Here is a 6,336-nt window from a genome sequence, read left to right on the forward strand (position 1 = left end):
CCTCGGCGGCGGCGGAGCGTGACTCTGTGTCCCACTTGGAGGCCGCTTTCCCTCTGCCCGGCTCTGGTGTTCCAGAAAAATACACTGGGCTCCGGCAGCCGCCGGCTGTCTCGCAAGCCGGTTTCCAACGCTGCGTCCGCAGTCTGGCCGCGGGCATCCCTCCGAGCGGCGGAGGCCCTCCTCCAGGCCACGTTCCTGGGCGCAGGGGTTTCCCGTCGCCTTCCCCCCTCACGGCCTTTAATGCTGTGGAGCCTTGGATCATAACGGACCTGAGTAAAGTAATCTGCTTGTGCCTCGCAGATCTCTAAGCATCTTAGAGGCCCCGTGTAATAGAAAAGAAACTCTCAAACACAATGTAAAGAGTCCGTCATTATTGAATTCCCTAAGAGTTACTGTTCGGGTAGCCATAGGTGGCTAATGAGCGCTGGAAATGTGGCTAGTACCGAACTGAGATGTGTGATGGGTGTAAACCATACACCAGAGGTCTGAGACCACCTCGTTAGTAAATTTTAAATTGATTACGTGTTGAAACAATAATATATTTGATATGTTGGGTTGAATCAAATAAGTTAGTAAATTAATTTTGCTGTTCTTGTTTAGCTTTTTAAATGTGGTTTGCTACTAGAAAATTTTAAATTACACAGGCTCTAAAAAGCAAAGAAAGGGCTCTCTGGATCATAAGGTAACAGTGTTTATCTTCATTTAAAATCAGTCCAAGGAGATGTTTTAATCTAGTACTAAATGTTTCTGTTTGTTTCTTTAGCCCAGATGAATTTATATTGTTCCTTGATTGTTTCATGTTTAGACAATGTTTATTATTTCAAGTGATTTCCTTTTAAATAATCCATTAGCCCCTTGAGAGATTTCAGAATTGAATTCAGTTTTGAAAAGAGTTTATTTTATCAGTGCAGTTTATAGTAGTTAATATTGATTAAATGAGCTACCTCAGTCTCCTGTTAAATGATAAACTACAATCAGGAAAGAGTTTAAATTAAGGTCCCTATTGAGAACCGATCCTGGACTCGCTGTACTGTTTGTTTTATCGGCTTTAACATCAGTGAGAAAGAATAGAGCTTAGAAACCAAACTCCCATTGTTGATTGTTATTGATTGATAAGTTAATGTTACAGCAGGGTAGTGTATTAGTATTGAAATAATATTACAAATGGAAAACCTCACTGTTGCAGCTAATCACTCCTAAGACATTTTTTTAAAAGAACAATTTAACCTGTTTTAACATTTCTAAAATGAAAATGCATCTCACAGTCAATGAAGTCTTACAATTAATTGGTGGGTGTGTTTTCTTAATCATATATAAAATCTCATACATTGCATTTTACAATTAATACCTTCATAGATTTGATGAACTACATCAATTGGTCGATTTAAGCATTTTGTTATATTCTTCATTTCTCCAAAACGTTTTTGGGAACCTTCTAACAAAGGATTTAATGCAGTATGATCAATTACATGGAAAATGAAGCCAAAGAATGGTGAAGAAACAGATATTCTTAAGGGTTAATAGACTTGCTATCATTGAGCATAATCGGTAGATTAAAGATCAGCTATGTTGTACTTGAGCCTAGTTAAACTTGGTCTATCTGAAACTGGTTGCTAATTTTAAAGCAGCAGTTTTAGAAAACTAATGTTAATTTTCTAAAGATACAATAACAGTGTAAATTTCTTCCATGTAGTGCAGACTGGAGTCTAAGTAGCAAAGACCCTGTCCACTCCTCTCACCTTCGGTAGTTAACATTGTTTCAGTTGTTTGTCTGAAGGGCCTCTCTTTTAGAAAACTAATTCCACCAAGTTCAGGGCTTCTGACTTTTTCCAATGGCAATCCAATAACAGTATATATTAGAATTCATACAGCTTAAAGAGCAATGTTTCTAGAGGCAAACAAAATCCAAATCTGACTGTCATTGAATGGCCCTAGATATTTTAGTTTATAAAATCTAAACAAGGAAAGAACCCAAAATGTCTGGTTCAAACCAAGTAATTGAAACACATTTTTTACTTGAATCAAACTCAAACCCAAACAATTTAATTATAGCTGATTCTAAACTGAAACTGAAATGAAATTGTATTGGTTCTTGTCCCACGTCCCAGAAAAGAGCAGCAGAAGGCTCTGAGAACACAGGTCCATAATTTACTTCAGAGAAACAAAGCAATTAAACTTTGGGAAATTGATATCCTTAGTTACATTTTATTCAGAATGCCTAACTGTATTATAAAAGTTCCTGTTAGACTTTTTTAGGTTATAACATTTTTAATAATCATGATTCTTGATTTGGGTTGTATCTAAGAAAAACATCACCTTTGGTGAGATTTCTAGATAAATCAAGTTTAAATGTGACACTGAAAAGCTATGCACAGAAAAAAGACGGAAAGAAATTATACCACACAACTATGAGTATTTGTCTTTGAGGAATAAAATGTTGATTTTTTTTAAATTTGCCTATTTATATTGTTGACTTTCTATAATGAGTATTATTGTTTTTATGATGAAAAGTGACCATTTTTCTATTTTATAAAAAAGTTAATACATGATGAAAACCATATAGAAATTTTGTATACTTTATTTTTTTAAATTATGAGTGGTGCCCTGGGCAGTGTGGCTCTGTTGGTTACAGCATCGTCCCTTACACCAAAAGGTTGTGGGTTCAATTCCTGGTCAATACCAGGTTGCAGGTTCAGGAGGCAGCCAGTCGATGTTTCTTTCTCTCTCTCTCTCTCTCTCTCCCTCCCTCCCTCCCTCCCTCCCTCCCTGTCCCCCTCTCCCTCTCCCTTCCTCTCTCTAAAATCAATAAAAACATATTTTTTAAAAAAGGTGTATACATTGCCCTAGCCGGTTTTGCTCAGTGGATAGAGCGTCAGCCTGTGGACCTAAGGGCTCGATTCCAGTAAAGGGCACGTACCTAGGTTGCAGGCTTCTTCCTGGCCCAGGCCCTGGTCAGGGCACATGCAGGAGGCAACCAATCAATGTGTTTCTCTCACGTCGATATTTCTGTCTTTCCCTCTCTCTTCCTCTCTCTAAAAATCAATGGGAAAATATCCTCCAGTGATGATTTTTTTAAAAAAAGGAGCATACATCAAAACCCATAGAATGTACAGCACCAGGAGTGAACCCTAATGTAAACTATGAACTTTGGGTGATGCTGATGTGTCAATGTAGGTTCATCAACTGTAACAAATGTACCACTCTGGTACAGAATGCTGATGTTGATAGTGGGGGAGGCTGTGCATGTGTTGGGGCAGGGAGTATCTGTACTTTCTGCTCAATTTTACCGTGAACCTACAACTGCTCTGAAAAATAAAGTCTATTGAATTACTGAGTGCTCTGTTAAAGGAAAATTATTGGAAATGCTATGTGTCTGAATAAGTGAGATAAACTAGTTTGTCATTAGCTCCCAAGGCCTTGCACCTTCTAGGCCAGCTATTTTCAACCTTTATTATCTCATGGCACACATAAACTAATTACCAAAATCCAGCAGCGCAGCAAAAAATATATTTTTTGCCGATCTGACAAAAAACAAATAGGTATAATTTTTATTCATTCACACTGGACAGATATTGTGTTGGCTGTTGTCATTTTTTCATTTGACAATCTAAGTCAGTGCCCCTGACTAAATTGTCAGGTGTTGCATGTTTTAAAAATTCTCGTGGCACACCAGTGTGTCTGCCGAGGCCCAGCAGTTCAAAATTGCTGTTCTAGGCACTCCCATATTTGTTGAACGAGTGAATAAATTATCTGTATTGAGGAAAGTCACTGGAAAAATTGCTCACTTTTCTCCTTCGTTTGCTAGTACTTTAACATTTTCTTGTTGAAAACAACCCCTCTTTTGTGTTACAAAATTAGATCACAGAGTCAGTGTGAGAGTAACTACATATTAGTTCACCTAATCACAGCCTGAAGACCTGCTGCAAAGCCCATGCTCTACTTGACAGTCAATAGCATATTTTTATGTCAATATTGGACATAGTTTCCATGTTTGTCATTATTTTAAAGAATCTTTCATATATTAAACATTTTAAAGATCACAATTCAGTTCCTGTGGTTAATGTGTTATTTTTAAAAGACATGCATACTGTAAATTTTCAGCTCTATAAAAACTTTTGAAAAAACAAGTTTGTTTTTAAAGGAGATCCTCAAGGAATTGGGTGAATTTGAAATTTCAAAAACAAAGTTAGAATTTATCTGAAATTTGTGGTGCTAATGCCAAAAGAAGCTATTTAATTCTTGTACTTTTCCCCCTAAGCATTTTTGAAATTAGAAAAATGTCTTACCTACTTATCAGCTCAGGTGCTTAACTTAACATTAGTTTTGTTACCCATGAAATGGTAACTTTGTAAAAAGCCTTCAGATTCTCAGATACTATGTTACTGTGAATCACCTTCAAATGCACAAAGCTTCTAGGCAAATAGTTCAGGGCCTCATCTGATAAACCACTGTTATAGTGTGTTGGCATGTATGGGTGTGGTCCAGGGGAGTGCCTAGAGTTCACTAGAGTTCATTTCATTCTCAGCTGTTTTGCCAACTCATATCCAAATGACTAATTAAAATGTTTTACCTCATACTCATTTGTCTTTTCAAATGGCATATTTGATTTTGTTTTAATCCAAAGTGTGCCAGGTTGCACTAGTGTTCATCATAAAGCAAGCTAAATTTAAATATTTAAAATACTTCCAAAGGTGTCATGTGTAAATATCAACTATTTTCTTGTTCAAAGTGTTTTTAAATTACTTTACTTTTAGATAAATATTTATGACTCAATTCAAATTATTAAAGTTTATAATGTTAAAACATTTACCTAAGCTGTGAATGTGTGTAAACAAACTTGGTGACTTTATTGGAGAGAGAAGCTCTAATATTTATTGAATACAGGGAGATAAGTTGTATGCCAAGCAAAGTTTTAAAGTATTAACTTGATTTTTAAAAAAGTGATGAAATGTATAACTGGAAGCCAAAAAGATTAACTACTCAGGCGACATATCTGATGACTGAGGGAGCTGGAGTTTGGACTTAGGACTATTCTAATCCGAAGCCAATGCTCTTTATATAAACAAATACAGTATTAAGTCAATTTAAATGATATATGGTAGATGATCAATCCTCAAAGTTCAGATTGCAAAAGTAGATTCAGCTCAGCATTTTTCAGTTTGGTAACCATTCTACAGAAGTCAATTTTACCACATGAGACATAGGAAAATATATTAAGAATAGATCATATATTTTATGCTAAGATGCACTGGCAATTTAAGCACCTGGCTCTTCTTTACCGTATGTTTTGCTTCAGTTAAGAGGAATTTCATGAAATATACTGTCATTTCAAAACAATTTACCTAAAAGAGTAAACAAGTAGAAAAATTAAAAAACAATAAGAAAATGAAAAAAAAATCTGTGTCCTTGTGTATTATCCCATAGTATTAATGACACTATAATTAAAGTGTGAATTTAACTTTTACTAAGGAACAAAGGCTGTAGATAACCTGGATCTCCTGAGTTTGGGATCTCTACAAAGCACCTTCTATCTTAAGAATGCTCTGTTTTAAGGTACAGTGTAGACTACTGGTTAAGCACATATCAACTGACAGTTTGAATCCCAGTTCTACCATTTCTTAACTATATGAACTCTGTTGTGAGGACTAAAGTGAACATGTAAAATATTTAGAACAGGTCCAGGCAAATGTAAATTCTATGAATGTTTTATTATTATTCCTTAATAGAGTTCATTCATTCTAATTTCATCTAGATCATTAACTTTTGTTTTCTCCATGTCTCCCTTTACTGTTCCTACCTATACAAAAATAAAATTAACTATACTTATAAGTTATTTTTAAAGCAAATCAGTCTCTCTGTGACAGAAACATACAAAACTCACAATTCTGTTTATTACATAAACCAGAATGTTCTATAGAAACCATCTTCTTGATAACATAACTGGCTTAGTCAATTAGATACAAATGCAGTTAGATGACAATTGTATGGAATAGAAAAAGTATAATTAAATAGTAAAGAGCAATCAAAGATACTTTATTCCATAAGAAAAATAAATTTTAGGCATTGAAATAAAATATTCTACACAAGCAAAGCATAAGATTTAAAAAGGTATTTATATATACTAGGGGCCTCTGACATGTAAGAAACATTGATATTAAATAAGTGCTAATGCTATTTTTGGTATATTTAATATACTCAGAATACAAATCACCAAGATATCAGGTTTAACAGAAGGCAACGTTTTCAGATTCTAGTTTACACAATAGATGACAATATTACTTCTTAGCTCAGAATTGATTTTTCAAAAAAGTAACATTTGCCTGAATGAGTACCAAA

Source organism: Myotis brandtii, unplaced genomic scaffold (genome assembly GCF_000412655.1).
Source record: "Myotis brandtii unplaced genomic scaffold, ASM41265v1 scaffold13, whole genome shotgun sequence".
NCBI lineage: Eukaryota > Metazoa > Chordata > Mammalia > Chiroptera > Vespertilionidae > Myotis > Myotis brandtii.